At 44.0% G+C, this 16,523-nt stretch overlaps 1 protein-coding gene across 2 annotated transcripts in view; it reads right to left on the bottom strand.

Annotated features, from left to right (window-relative positions):
- Positions 1-6,448, bottom strand: part of LOC133373538 (transmembrane protein 132D-like) — a 456,085-nt gene extending 449,637 nt beyond the window's left edge. Inside the window, exon 1 of one of the 2 annotated variants that reach the window (XM_061603509.1) lies at positions 6,376-6,448. The gene's annotated coding sequence lies outside the window, so the exon portion shown is untranslated. Of the gene's footprint in view, positions 1-649; positions 862-6,375 lie in introns of those variants that run through there. The other variant, XM_061603508.1, reaches the window with a different exon arrangement.
- Between the last annotated feature and the right edge of the window lie 10,075 nt (positions 6,449-16,523).

Below are 16,523 nucleotides of genomic sequence, written 5' to 3' on the forward strand. Positions count from 1 at the left end.
TTTTTACATCATGTGGTGGGTGGGCAGGTGGTCTTCCCAACAACACTGTGAGGTAGGGATACAAATCGCTTTAAAATCCAGTAACCATAAAAACAAGTATAAACAGTTGCAAAACAGCTTAAAGTGATTCTGAATTTTGGGTTGGGTGAATGAAGTTCCTTATCACCTGAGGTTGCAGTTCTGTTCAAACAGTTTCCTGTTTGAATAAGCTCCTTTGAATACATTGGAACTTGCTTCTGAGTAAACAAATTTAGGATTGCACTATAAATATATTTACACGTTGTGTAAATAACAAACATATTTGATAGTCATGCTTATATAAACATTTCATCATACTATGTCCCAATAAGTATCTGATTTCACATTATGGTTGTATATCATTATTTCCTCTACATTTTAAGTGTGCCCTTCTTCCTTCGAGTGGACATGGTTCCCCTCTGTTGTTTTCATCCTGAGGGGCACATTAGGATGAGAGATGGTGAGTAGCCCTGGTCACCCAGAAAACTAAGAAATGGGCACCAAGTATATTTTATAGCTCATTTCCACTTTGAAAAATTAATTAAAACAATCTACATGCAGGCAATGTTTATGAAGTAGATCCACACAATATGGCTCTCTCACATTTTTAGGAACTCCTAACTCCACTTACCTGGGGGTAATCCCCACTGAACTCAGTGGGACTTTCTTCCAAGTAGACTTTTTTTTAAATTGCAGAGTGAGTCCTCTGAAGCTTCCACCCCATTTTTTTTGCCTCTTTCCTTCCCTCCCTCAAGCTCACTCATCGCCAGCACACACAAGCTCTGCCTCAGGGCTGTCTTCCCTCTTTCCGGGCCTTGCCTCCTTTTTAGCCTTGTTTCTCTTTCCCACTTCCGTGGCTTCAGCAATTGACGTTTCCTTGAGCTCATTTCTGATTGGCAGTAGCAGCTGCTGCTAGAACAGACTGTCTCCCCTGGGGAGGAAAACTAATTGCTTACAATCAAAGCCAAGCCACATAGACAGTATTCAGGGAGAATCAAACACCTGAACAAAATACCTCTTTGAGAGGACAGCTACATGTAGTGATTTCTCAAATCACCAGGTGTAGACACTTTCTCAAGTGTAGTGGCAAATTCGGAAGTGCAGGATCCCTTCATGATAGTCACAGCCACACGCCCTTCTAAGATTATACAACCACCTAAGATTATAGAATAATCTAGCCAGGGTTAAAATACTAATTTTTGCTTTTCTATCACTGTCACTGTTTGACTGTCCTTTCTCACTGTCTGAGATATTGCTTGAATTCCTGAATTCAGCATCTACATGCTTATCTTCTGCTGCTACCAAACTGCTTGATAATGTAGATGGGATGCTATCACCAGGATTCACTCTTTCTTCTGCAATTACAGCATTCTCACTCTTCACAACTTGCCTTGGCTTTTTGAAGTAGGAACTAATAAAGGTTTGTCTGCAATGGACACTCATTGGGACTTTTCTCAGTGGCCAACACACTCCCCTTTCACGTTGGTTGGCTCATAGGATACTGGAGTCATAGGGACCCAACTCCTCAAAACGTAAGGGGTCTAAGACCCCCTGGTACCCCAGACAAATACACCCCTGCTCAAGAGCAACTGAACCCAGGTACAGAGGACTTGTACCTGGGCACAAAGTAACATGTGAACACCCTTAACATCATCCATCCCTCAAAGGGAGATAGCATCAGGTCTGGGAGACCCCATTGTTTGCAAAAGAAAAAAAACTTCAGGAAAAATATTCTAAGATGGGGGAGAACATCAAAAACAACCCAAGGAGGGCTTAACATTAAGTTCATATAAAACGCACTGGTTTGTATCCAACTAAATCATACTCAGAGTTGACATACTAAAATTAATGGGCCTAAGTTAGTCATGTCTGTTATCTTCAATGGGTCTACTTTGAGTAGGACTAGCACTGGATTATTGTAATGGAGCTGTCAAATGCTAGTTTGGATGTAGTTTTGCATTCAGAGTAAAATAGTGACAGTTGCATTCAAACACTCTCAAACCCTGATTGGAACTATATGGCAGATGTCAGTGTGGTGTAGTGGTTAGAGTGTTGGACTACAACCTGGGAAACCAAGGTTTGAATCCCCACATAGCTATGAGGCTCACTGGGTGACCTGGGGCCAGTCACTGCCTCTCAGCCTCAGAGGAAGGCAATGGTAAACCCCCTCTGCATACCACTTACCATGAAAACCCTATTCATAGGGTCGCCATAAGTCAGAATCAACTTGAAGGCAGTCCATTTCCATTTTCAAACACTGACTGCTGTTGCATGTTAGTTGTCAAATACTAACTGGTATGGCATTCCAGCTGTCCTATACCATCACCAAATGATTTGCAGCTCCACATTCAGTGAGAGATCTGATGCAGAACATACCATCAACTCACTCAAGATCAGGGGTAGCCAATGTGGTGCCTTCCAGATGGTTGGGACTACAACTCCTCTCCCCACTGGCAATAGCTACGTTGGCAAGGGCTGATGGGAGTTGTAGTCCACATTTGAAGGGCACCACATTGGCTATCTCTGTCCAAGATCATATTTTGGACAAAGTCTGGCATCAAAATCCACAGCAAAGAATGGGCAAGAACTTGGGCTGGGGAAGGCCAATGTGTTACAGGATTATTAAGATTAAAGCCTAATTTATTCAACTCATTTGCCACTTATAGATTCAAGTCTCATTCCCCATTTTGCTGCACAACCTGATGAAACACCATTAAATACAAATAGGCATCAAGGATGCAACTTTCCAAAAACAAAGAACAAAAGATAGCTGGGATTCAAGAGTGCTTAGTCTTTTAATTCATCTCTCCTATAAATTGCATCCCCCATCTCTCCATTGCATGCTTATTTCAGAGTTCTAATGAGCAAAATTCAAAGTTCTTCATATGCCCCCCAATTGTTTGAGTTTAATGTTAAATTAAATGATAGTGGTGTATGTGTTTGGGTGCAAGGAATGGGCCCCTTTTTCCTTTGCATCCATTTCATTGCTTTTTTTTTCCTCTTCAAAAAGACATTGCCCTCCCAACCAGCCTGAAAATTAGAGAAGTCATTTTTGGCTAAGAGATCAACAGATGCCTAAAAGGAAGGGGGCATCTATCTAGGCACACAAAGGCAGCAAAGGAAGCTGGGTAGGACAGACAGACTGGTCCACTCGTTGTGATGCTTCTCCTCTAACTGGAGAGGAAAACAGTGTGTGCTGAATTTCAATTGAATCCTCCTGGAAGCTGACAGCAGCTTTCCAGGAAAAAAAAAAAACAGCCAAAGGCCAGAAATTTCAAATGGTCTTTGCACTTTATCCAGACGAGAGGCAGCATCAGTAGACAAACAAAATGTCCTCACCCCATCACCAACCACCACCCTTGGAGCACCATCTGGATCTCGGCCAGGTTATTTTATAAATGAGTGCTAAAGGAGAGTAAATGTCTGTGTGTGCCTGCTCATGTCAAAGAAGCCAAAAAGCAATTATCTAAACCAGCCTTTCCCATCTAGTGGGCCCCCAGATGTTGTTGGACCACAACTCCCATCAGCCTCAGCCAGCATTGCCAATGGTCAAGAAAGATGGGAATTGTGGTCCAACAACATCTGGTGGCCCACTAGTTGGGAAAGGCTGATCTAAATTAAGGATGAGGAAGCTGTCACCCTCCAGCTGTTGTTGGAGCCCAACTTTCATCTGCCTCAGCCAGCTTGGCCAATGGTCAAGGATGATGTGAGCTGTAATCCAACAACAGCTGGAGGGCCACAAGGTTATGGTCTGAAGGCACATGAGGCCAGCACTCTGCTGAAGCTAAGCAGGGTCATCTCCGGTCAGTGCCTGCATGGGAGACCGCCTGGGAACCATATGTAAGCCGCCTTGGGTTTCTATCATGAAAAGAAAGGCGGAGTATAAATGTAATAAATAAATAAATACGATCCTCATCCCTGATCTAAAGCTTGCTTGATCCCTTATAGGCCTTGCTCATCTTTTCCTGCCACGCATCCAGTTTTTGTAAAGTTAGTATATGGTGACCTTGTTCATGCATCACAGTAAGCCATATCAACCAGAGGTGAGGAGCCTGTGACCCTCCACATGTTGTCATACATCAATGCTCAAGAGTCACGACCAGCATGACCAATGGTCGGGGATGATGGAGATTGTAGTCCAACTACACTTGGAGGGCCACAGGCTCCTCAGCTCTACCATAAACCATGGCTTATCTTGCATGAATGAATTTCTCCATTTCACTCTGCTCCTGGCTCACACTGGAAACAAACCATGATTCCTGGCTTACTAACCACGGTTTCTTGGGATCAAAACATGTAATGATCCTTAGTTCAGATGCAAGGCCAGGCCATGATCATTGGTTTGTTTCTCTTCAGTGCAGATAGGGAGGAGCAAAGGAGCCCAGCTTGGTGCACTCATGATAACCAATAAGCAAGTAGAATCAGAGCCAAATTCTTTGGTAGGACTGGAGAGGAAAGCCAGGAGTTAAGGTCAAAGAGCAAACCAGGAGTCAGGGCCAAAGAAGAAGTCAGAATTCAGAACCCAAGAGAAGCCAGAGACACATAAAAGCTCAGGTAGATTCACCCCAGGTTGGTCTAGTAGGGCAAATGGGGCTCTACCCCACCAACCTCAGTCTGCCCTCAACCACCCTCTACCTGCCTACTGACAACCAGTCAAGGAGAATAGTACTGTCTGGCAGCTTGCTCCTCTTTACTCTTTGTGTTGCCTTGTAGAACCCATCAGGAAAGAGGTTGGGGGCACCACTAGTATTAGTGGGCTCTGCCTGCCATTGGCTCTGTTTCTATTTACTGGTGGCTTCTCTGCCTTCTGCCCAGCAGCCTCAATGGGCACCAGCCACCACTGGTAGATCTTATTACTCAAGAAAGGCATCCCTGAGACAGGAAGCCCTCTTGTACTCCCTTCCTGTCCAGAAGGAACAATGGGCAGCCAGGGTGGGCAGAGCCAGTCCAGAGCCGGAAGGTTCTTCACTGAGAGACTGCAGTTATGTGCTTCAGCACAAGGGGCAACAGTCAGGAGTTCCTGACCAGCAATGTGGTTGGAGCCTGGGTGGGCAGGGCAGTTGGTGGTTTAAAGGGGCGAATCTTGGCTGTGCCAATGCAGCAGTAAGACCCTGCCCAATGGCTTGCAACTGAAAAAAAGACACCACACATGAGGAAAAACAAATGGGACGGAGGAGGGGGGAAATAAGTGCAGACACCAGTTCTTAAAACATAGAGGTAAGAGCAGCTTGTTTCCTTGATCCTGGCCACTTCGCCCTGAACTTTTAGGCACTTATTTGGAGATCCTGAAGAAGCAGCCAAAGCCTGGCAATAGGCCCATAGGCTAATGCTTCAACCAGAGATACACCCGTTTTTCTGCGCCACCACCACCCCATCTCCCTAGTAATCTTCTACCCCTTTCACCTTGAGTACAAACGTAACTGCTCGTATTGAAATGTAATTGGCCAAGGACCACCATGAGAAGGGACTCCGGCTCAGTGGTAGACCACACTGCTTTGCATGCAGAAGGTCTCAGGTTCAAATCCCAGCATCTCCCATTAAAAGGATCAATTAAGCAGGTTACAGGAAACACGCTCTTGCCACCCAAGACAGCTTCTGCCTGTCAAAGCAGAAAAATACTGGGCTACAATGGAGGACGGTCCATTTGGGTGAATGGGGCTGAGCCCCACCAACCTCAGTTCTGTCTTCATCCAGCCCCCCCACCTGTCCCCCTTTTTCCTACTTATAACCAGTCCAGGGGGAAGTTCACTTCCTCCTCCTTAGTCTCAGTGTTGCCCATGCAGAACTCAGCAGGGAGAAGGAAGATGGGGGCAAAACTATTTTATTTGTTTACTTGTTTATTTGTTTATTTATTATTTTTATATCCCACCCTTCCTCCCAGCAGGAGCCCTAGCTAGAATTAGTTGGCTCAGCCTGTCGTGGCCTGTGGTTGCACCTACTCTTGGGCTCTCTACCTTCTGCACTACCAGTCCCAATGGGCACCAGCCACCGCCACTGGCCTAGATGGACAAAGTCTGATGTGGTATAAGGCAGCTTCCTGTACTCCTCATCTAGGCCCTAGATGAGCACTTGGGCACCTGGCACTTATATTCTCATTTAAATTTATGCATTAAAGAAGATATCCGATTTAGTTTAAAAAAAAAAACTGTTTCACACTAAGTTATCAAAAGGTCAAAGACCAAGATGCTGGAGAGTGAGAACTTTTATTTTTGATAAAACCCAACGCGTTTCAGCCTGTTATCTACAGGCTTTCATCAGGGGCTATGGTAAATCAAACACAGAGGACAAATTAGTTCTACACACATATAAAATAATATACATAGTACATATAAATATTTTGAACAGTCTTGTACTCACATAATAGCTTGTAAGATTAAAAGATGAGTAAATCGCTTTCTGTACTGTACCAATATCAAACGTCTCAACGAGTAATACCGTGGATTGTCTGTATATATACACAAGCAACCCAAAACAAGGTGCAGGTGAATGCAATTATGTTCCCTTTTGCATAAGGAACAGCTAACACCTGGATGCAAGAAACTCCCTCTCCAGAAGCTAAGAAACTTTTGGATCCCAAGGGCCACATTCCCTCCTTGTCAACCCCCCAAGGGCCATATGCAGATATGGCAAGGACCAGCATTGCATTGGGGAGGACTACACATAGGGCACACACACACCCTCCTCAGCAGATCACGATGGCTATTCAGATTGCAATTGACTCTTCATGCTTTGGGTTGGGGGCAGACAGGCCACCGGAGAAAATCTGGTAGTTCAGATCAGGTCCACACATTTGGGCAACTTGGTAACATATTTTTAAATTAAAACATATTTAAAATGATGATGGAAAGATGCTTCCATGGCACACCTCATGATCAGAGACTGTGTCCATGTGGTTCTGGTGCTGTGCAGTCTATAGCATGCATGCATTTGTATTGTAATTTTTCTAAGAGTGCAAGGGACAGGCTGCTGCATCCCGTTCTGGAAAGGTTTCCTGGTCGAGCAGATGGAGTCCTTTTGAAAGTATGCTTAAATTATAGTAGTCCCTATGTCATTTTAAATGTTACAAATTTTTAAGCATTGTTAATGACACTAGGGTTAAAATGCTTGCCAATTACCAGTTTATAGAGCAACTGGTTTAAATGTTTGTTCAACTGTTTGTCATGGTCGCTGGATCAATAAATGTATGCGAACAATAACGTATATGTAAGTTTATTGATTTTTATAAAAGCAAGGATTTCCTTAGCTCAAAATTCCTTCTCCTTGTGATCCACAAGCTGAATATGAGCCAACAATATGATGTGGCTGCAAAAAAGGCAAATGCTATTTTAGGCTGCATTAACAGAAGTATAGTTTTCAAATCACATAAAGTATTGGTACCCCTCTATCGGCACTGGTTAGGCCTCATCTCACTTTAAGAAGGAGGAAGACAAACTGGAACGGGTTCAGAGGAGGGTAATGAGGATGATCAGGGGACTGGAAACAAAGCCCTATGAGGAGAGACTGAAAGAACTAGGCATGTTTAGCCTTGAGAAGAGAAGACTGAGGGGAGATATGATAGCACTCTTCAAGTACTTGAAAGGTTGTCACACAGAGGAGGACCAGGATCTCTTCTCGATTGTCCCAGAGTCAGGACATGGAATAATAGGCTCAAGTTACAGGAAGCCAGATTTCAACTGAACATCAGGAAAAACATCCTAACCAGGGCTGGTGCCAAAGGGCGGCCAGGTCAGGCATGGTCAAGGGCCTCTGAAGGGCCCCTCATTAGGGTGGGAGAGTAGCGCTCCCCTTCCACGATCTGCGGCAGACTCCCTGCCTCGAATTACAGGGAGGGAGCTTCCAGGCTGGACAGCTGCCTGTTTGTTGGCTCCACCTACCTCTTTCCTGTCTTCTGCTGCTGCACGCGCTGCACACACAGGGCTTCCATCAACCAAGATGGTGGAGGAGGCTCCTTTAAGGGGCTAATGCCCCTACCGCCATTTTGGTTGATGGTAGGCATGTGCACACACATAGCATACCACACATGCGTGCCATCAATCAAGATGGCGGGGAGGGCATCAGCCCCTTAAGCCTCAGCCACCATCTTGGTTGATGGTAGACCTGTGCGCACAGCGCTCACAGCAGCAGAAGACAGGAAAGAGGTAGGTGGAACAGGCAGGAGCCATGTGTCTGGAGCAGGCTGGTGCCCAAGGGCCCAGTCACGCCTGGCGCTGGCCCTGAAGAATCAAGTATATAAAGAAGTTCAGAGCAGCCACATTGAAAGCCAGGCAGCGCATTCTAGGCAGCAAAGCTTGGAAAAGTTACTTTTTTGAACTACAACTCCCATCAGCCCAATCCAGTGGCCATGCTGGCTGGGGCTGATGGGAGTTGTAGTTCAAAAAAGTAACTTTTCCAAGCTCTGCTAGGCAGGGGGTTGCCAACCCTGCTTAGATATGGATATTGTTGCAGAAGATTCCTAGTCAAGCCTTGCCAACAGCACAATCCTAACAATATCTACACAGATCCTGTTGAGTTCTATGGGGCTTAGTCCCTTAGTAAGTGTGTTTAGAATTGCAGCTCTTTGGGGGCATCCATCTTTACTCCTGAGTGCTCCCATCTAACATCTCCACAACACTAGGCTTCTTTCTTCCTACAATGGCCTTCTGGTGACTGGCCTGGCCTGAGGGCACTTAAGCCCTTCTTGCCAGAAGCAAGTTGGCTAGATTAAATGTTCCTTACCTTTGATCTCTAAGTAGGTAAGAACAAATGATCCCGTCACTTCAGATGGACCTGGAAACACCCTCATTTAGCTAAGATTTCTATTTTAATTTACAATCAGAGAATTTTTGTTTGTTTGAGTGGTATGCTCCAAGCAACTGTGGTTGATGCATAATGTGTCATGCTTAATGACATCACTAGGACCCCCGTGACATCACCTGGGCACGCCCCCTGTGAATCACTAGGATCTGTCTCTGAAATCTCAGGGTTTGGGATGCTTCTGAGCTGGCAATCCTATTATCCCTAGGAAAGCCAACATCAACTGAATCAAGAAAGTTACCTGATTTTTCAGAATATGGTCTTAGCAATAACCTTTCCTTAAAATACAGTGAGTGTTGCATTTTAAGTTTGTGATGAATTGTCAAGCGCCATGGTGAACAACTTTATTAAAACTGTGACAGACGAAGGGAAGTGCTGGATTGGAGCAAGACAGAAAACAAATTGGCATGACATTTAACTTTTATTTTTTAACAATTTTTTGCTACATCTCTCCCCTTTTTACCCCCTCCCACTAGCTTTTTTAAAATTGTGCAACAGCTGGACTTCTGCACTGGCTGCCGATTTGCTACCAGGCCAGGTTCATGTGTTAATTCACAAAGCCTTAAAAAATTTGGGCTCAAAGTAACTTAAAGATCATCTGATTCTTTATGCGCCACTGAGATCCTCATGGGGCACACCCTTGAGGTTCATTGAATCTTTACTAGGGAGCAAGCCTTTAATGTGGCAGGCCCTGACAAGGGTGTAGTCATCCGGTGTTGCTGGGGGTTGTAGACGCCTTAGGACCAGGGTCCCAGCCAGGTCCTCATGTATGAGACAATCAGCATGAAAGGGGAGCATGTTAGCCACTTTGATCTTGCATACTGATTGGAGTCAATCAGCATGACAGCAAGCATGTTAGCCACTGAGAAGACTCTTCTCGGTAGCTAACACACAGCCTCCCCTTTCCTGCTGATTGGCTCCTAGGGACATCTGTTGTAGCGGAGTGTGGATTGAGAGATGACACAGAGAGCAAGGGAGATGAGGGAAAGTGGAAAGGGGGGCAATAGCATGACTGTCACGAAGGGACCCTTCACTTCTGAATTTGCCACTACGCTACTGGGCCCTGCCTTGTGGAACTCCCTGCTATAGTAGAGGTTCAAGCAGAAATCGTTCCTGTCCTCTTTTAGACATCCTCTGAAACCCAGACAGGCCTTTGAAATATGAATTTCTGCTTGCCAACCAGTATTTATTGATGCTTTTACTGATGTTTTTATTGATCTCGTGACTTTGTATGCTAAAATACCACCTTGCTAGTGTAGTGTGTCTGTGTGTGTATAGGCTCCTAACGTTTAATATGGCTAAATTTGCAGTGAAGGCTGCTCAGTTTAGACAAATATTGTATATGGGGAAATTGCATGCCAAAATGCACGCACGCACGCACACACACAGATGTGATAGACAGTAGACAGCATTGATATTACACTTTCCCAACAGAGATATCATCATCATTCTGAGTTATCTACGATTGCAAGACTCCTAATAGATTATACAGCTTAGCATTATCTTATCTTGAACCTTCTTACCTCAATGCATTATTATTTGTTGCTGTCATTATTGTTGTTATTATCATTATTAATTGGTAAACAGCATTAGAATACCAAAATTCAAAATGTTAGTAAAAACAAATCCACACTTCTAGTTGTCTGCCCTATCTGAATTGAATAATATCTTTAATATCAGTATATACACTCGTTCCCAAATCATCAGGGATCAATCTTTTCTACTGGAGTTTTATATTTGATTTGAAAAGGCCAGTGATGATCTCGTGAAAGCTATCATCAGAATGGGCGGAGGGGGAAGGGAACGGGATACAGAATTGACAAGATCCTTCAGAGGGGGAAAGAACACAAAGTGGAGATTAAGTGCACAGATAGCATGAAGGATTGGCATATGTAGTTCTGCAAGATGGAAAATGCCACATGCTATGATCAAAGGCCGCCAGACCAGGACAGGAACTCAAAGCAGATAACAAAATGCCACAACTTTTCCTTTGAACTAGACAACCTCCAGACAGTGCATCCTGGCCTGAAGTACAGCAATGATATCAGAGTCTTTAAAAAGCGCAGATTGCAGTTTGCAATCCGCCACACTCAATGTAGACCCGACAGCCATATGATGATCCATTGAGGCTCAAGAGCCTCTCTGGTGTTGCTGCCTGCCCTAGGGCAGAAAAAACATGCATCCCAATGCTTCCTATTTACCAGGGATCGTCCCCATTAAAAACCACTATTTTCAAAATTTATTGAGAGTATTTGTAGCCACTCTTCAGCCAAAAGGGCTCCCAGAGTGGCTTTCAATCAATTAAAACAAGTCCCTGCACACAGGCTTACAGTCTAGAAAAAGAAAAAGAAAATAACATGATCACAAGGGGGAAAGGACAGGGAGGAAAGAGAAAGAAAGCAAACTAAGGCCCAGTTCTTAAATATTCTTATGATGACCAGCTGGTCACAAATCAGGGGCAGGAAGTGCCCTATGAAGATGGTTTGTCAGCAGAGACGATGGGATGAGCCCTGCTTCTCATCTCTCCCACTAGGGCAGCCTGATGGAATCCCCATTCCAAGTCTGTTCCCTGCCGTATGGCCATACCATGCTGCTTTTGTTTTATTTATTGCTTACATATATTTTTATCCCACTTGTCTCACATCATGGAACTCAAGGCAACATACATATCATTCCTAGGCAGTCACCCATCCAGAAACTGGCCAGACCCAGATAAGGAGTGCTTCCAGACTGTCACTATTTTGGGGTGAGATTCAATCACATACTGGTAAATTCAGGTTGCACAAGGATAGAAGATATGGGGGGGGGGTCTTAAGCAAGAAACCCATTTCCCCCAAAGGTCAGAGTGTGGGACTTTTCTACTCTCCACTTTTCCACATCAGTTTACAGAAAGAAAGAAAAAGCTAAACTCCTCATGAAAATTCATCGGCAAATTTATCCTAATATACAGATGTTTGTATGCAATTTTGCCTAATAGACACATTTATTTGCAAAGCAATTTCCCCTGATATAATGCATTTCAATGTTATTTTTCATGAATATATGCATTTTTCTGCACAGCTTACCCTAATATATGGACTTTTATACACATTACTTGGCTGGAGAACTGCACGGCAGAATCTGGAGGAGTGTGCAGTTCGAACGACGGCTATGTTTCTGTTTGCATGTTTCAGAAAGTGCACAATAGATAGTTTCACCTTTAAATGCGAACTAAATATTATGGGTTGTATTCAACTAACTTTTACTCAGAGTAGACCCAATGAAATCAATGGATTTTAGTTAGTCATGACCATTAATGTCAATGGATCTATTCTGAGTAGAGACTAGCACTGGATACAACCTGCAAAAGCTTTCCTGCTAGTATTTCCTGTATGCAGGTAGGAGGAGCCAACTGGGTCTGGCAACTGATTGGCCTATGTTTCTGATAGGATTAATACCAGGGATGGGGGACCTGTGGCTCGCCAGGTGTTGTTGGACTCCAGCTCCCATCAGTCCCATCCAGAATGGCCAGATGTCAGGGATGATGGGAGTTGGAGTCCAACAGCACCCGGAGGGCCATCTCTGCTCTAAAGGGCGTTTGTCACATGTATATCATTAATATGTGAACTTGCCACACAACCACGTCTGCCATTAAATACAACCCAAGCAGCCAAGAACAGAAAGGGTGATAAACCAGGTGTGGGTAACTGTGCCTGAACTACAGCTCCCATCCTCATTGGCCATCCTTGGTAGGGCAGATGAGAATTGTAATTCAGCAACATCTGGAGGGCCACATGTTCCCCATTCCTTTAAACCAGCCTTTCCCAACCAGTGTGCCTCCAGATGTTGTTGCACCACAACTCCCATCTTTCCTGACCGTTGGCAATGCTGGCTGAGGCTGATGGGAGTTGTGGTCCAACAACATCTGGAGGCACACTGGTTGGAAAAGGCTGCTTTAAACAAATGGAACTATAAAAAAGGAAAATAAATCAAGCCTCCAGTTTTGCAAAACAGACAGGGGGACTGGGGGATGGTGTTACAAGTTTGTAGCAATCCCCGAAAAAAAGTATTCTTAAAATACTGGGTGGAATTCGGGGTGGTAGAAATTAAGGCCCATTTCTTTCATTTGCAGATGCCAGTACTGGAAACCCAACAACACAGTTCTACTGGTTGGACCAGTCAAATTCTGCTTCATTGACCACCATAGCGTAGTGATACCCTTAGGGCTTTTTCCTTTACAGATGCTTAAAGGAGTTCCAGCTTTGATGTAATTGGTATGTACAGACATCTCATGCTCTCCAGCTTCCTGGTTATTGTGTCTGTTCCAGTACTGGAATCATCTTTCCTATGGGGCAGCTCTGTTTGTCTGTTCTAGCAGCAACAATAAAAAAGCAGAGAATTTTGTGGCACCTTAAGCAAGGGATGGGAAACCTGTGATCCTCCACACGTTGTGGGACTCCCAACTCCATTCAGTCCCAGATAGGGATAGGGGAAAAATTGATTAAGTTCACATTTAAAGACAAACATATGAAATTCACACTCTCCAAAAGAATATGAGAACTGAAACACAGCCATCCTTGGAAATTCACACTTCTCCAGATTTTGAAATGCAGTTCTTCAACAATCTAGTATTTACAAAAATGCACATACTTCGGGAAAGTATGCATAAAAATTAATATATTAGTGAAGGATAACATACAAAAATGCATTCTATTGGGTAAAATTGCTTGCAAAAAATGGGTACACTAGTCAAAACTGCGTGCAAAAGTCTATCTGGAGAAATTTGCACTAAAATGCGGATAATTTTCCTGAGGATATTTTAAAAAAATATTATTGCTTCAGAAATGTGGAGAACTAAATTTAAGACTGGAAAAAATGAGGAAGCGAGAGAACTGAAACTGACAGATCCTTCCATCCCTAGCTCCAGATACCTGGCCAACAGTCAGAGATGATGGGAGTTGAAATCCAACAGCATCTGGAGGTCACAGACTCCCCATCCCTGCCTTAAACACTTCAATGTAGCATATTCACCCATTCACACAAAAGTCTTCTGTCACACAGAAGACTGCCCCTAGTCCTCATTGAGATGGCACACTTATTTCTAGACTGTCCTCCTTCAGAGCTTGCAGGTAGGAACTAACAAAACTGAATATTCCTACAAACAACAACACCAAAATCCCTGCACTTGGAAAACTAGGTAGCAAGGAAGAAGATTCTCCATGCACATAGAAAGCTAATATAACAAGATTTCACCCCTACAGGTAGGAACATTCAGTTGAATGGGAGCCAACCAGCAGACTAAAGTGGTATAACGCAGACAGAGGTTTACTGTCCTGCTAAATCCTAGGTTGTTGTTTGGAATGAAGACTGGGATAAACTCTTGCTAAGCTAATCTCTTCCAGTAAATAACATTTCTCTGCCGGACACTGCTCCCCAGATTCACCCCACCTGCCCTATGCACCACCATCTAAACTCTTGACACCAGAAATGACTGGCACGATCACAGTTTACACTCAAGTATGGATTTCCCAGCACTGTTTGCTCCAGGAGAAAATTGCTTATGCAGAGCCGCCATACAGATACAGAAATTAAAACACAGGTACACACACCCAACCTGAAAGGGTGACCTTTTATGACAAATAGGCCTACGACAAATAGGTACCACCAACACATAAAAAAAAAAATCACTTGCCAAATGTCAGAGTCCAATGCATGCCCTGTAATTATAATTCTTCGATAAGTGGACACTCTTAACGCTGCATTCAAATATCAGTTGGGGGCAGATGTCAGTTGCAGAAACAAGAAAAGGAGCTCCTAGCAAAGGAATGTTTGCAAGCAAAAAATGTCCCATCAAGGTGAGAGTTCAGTGGGTGGAGAATCTGTGGCCCTTCAGATGATGCTGGACTCCATCTCGCCTCAGCCCCAGCCAGCATAACCAATGGTCAGGGATGGTGGGAGTTGTATGCCAGCAACATCTGGAGGGCCACAGGTTCTTCATCCCATATAGTAGAAAGCAATCCAGAGCTGTCAGCAGCACATGGATGATAAAGAATGGGCCAGATGAGGTTGTTTCAGTACATTTTTTTCCTGGTGTTCCTCCAAAAGGAGCTCAGGGCAGCATACACAGTCCCTCCTTGTATCCCTTACTGTAAGGTAGCTTCAGCTGAGAGATACCAACTGGCCCAAGATCACCCAACAACTTTCAGGACTGAGTGAAGAGGTGAAACTGGGCCTCTGGCTCAATGTTGTTCACTCCAGAGGTAGCCAATATGGTGCCCCCCCAATGTTTTGGATCGTAACTCCAATCAACCCCAGGTAGCGTGGACAGTGGTGAACAATTATGGGAACTGTCGTGCCCAGCACCTGGATGGCACCATGTTGCTTACCTCCTCATGTACTCTAACAGCTGCTCTCCAAGGTCTAAGACAGACATTTTCCCCCAATCTACTACTAGCCATGGTGGCTATGCTCTGGCGCCACGGTTGGAGGCAGTTTGCTTCTGTATACCAGCTGGTGGAAAGCACAGGTGGGGAGAGTCCTCTTGTGCTGAGGTCCTGCTTATGGGCTTCCCACAGGCATCTGGTTGGCCACTGTGAGAACAGGATGCTGGACTGGATGGGCCACTGGCCTGATCCAGCAGGGCTCTCCTTATGTCCTTAACCTACTACCTTAAATCTTTTTTAAACTAGAGTTAGAGATGGGCAAATCTGTCAATTTTGGTTTCTCATTTTTCCAACCTTAAGTTCAGTTCACCACATTTCCACAACAGTTGGTGATATATATTATATGTGTTCTATAAATATTATACACACATTTTGCATCTGCGGGACTAAGAAGATTGAGGATCTGCCGCATTATTTATTAGAATGCCCTTTATATGTACATCCCCGGTCTAAATTTTTGAGTTATTTGCTGACGGGGGGAAGGCCATTGCAGGATATTATTGTCTTTCTTCTGGCTGACAAAGACCCCATGGTTACGTATAGGGTTGCTCTTTTTGCCTGTGCGGCGCAAAAGATCTGGGCAGCACAGGCAGCCCAACAACAGAGTAACCTACAGGGAAGTTTTAAGCTAACTAGTCTGTACAATTCATGAAATAGATTGTATGTTTTAATTTTTAATCTTTGTTTTATAAGAACAATTACTGTACAAGCACTGTACAAGTTGCAATGGCCTATGGCTAGGCAATAAAGTTTGACTGACTGACACACACATTTTTGTATGAAATTTCCCTAATATAATGCATTTCTGTATGCTATTTTTCATTAATATATGCATGTTGATGCACACTTTACCCTAGTACAATCTGTGGTCCATGGATCACGAGTGGTCCACGAACTTCATTCAGGTGGCCCATGGCATGTCTGCATTAAATATATTGATTTCTAACTGTATTTTCATTGCTTCTTTTACTTCTTACATTGTGTTTTACTGCATTACCATCTGGATTCCATGGAATGCAAATTGTAATACAATAAAATACTATCTGAAAAATAAAAGAAGCAGTAAAAATGGAATTAAAAATCTCGCAGCATCTAGCACAGCGCCGTACAATTGCTCCAGCAGGCTGGAAAATCATTAAGCAGTCTGCCAAGACTCTCAGCAATGTTCATGGTCCATGGGGTGGGGGCAAGTTTGGGAACAGTTGCCCTAATATGTGCACTTCCATGCACATGACTTGGCTGGAGAACTGCATTGTGACATTCAGGGAAGTGCGATTTCCAAAAGACGGC

This window comes from Rhineura floridana, chromosome 19 (assembly GCF_030035675.1).
Source record: "Rhineura floridana isolate rRhiFlo1 chromosome 19, rRhiFlo1.hap2, whole genome shotgun sequence".
Taxonomy (NCBI): domain Eukaryota; kingdom Metazoa; phylum Chordata; class Lepidosauria; order Squamata; family Rhineuridae; genus Rhineura; species Rhineura floridana.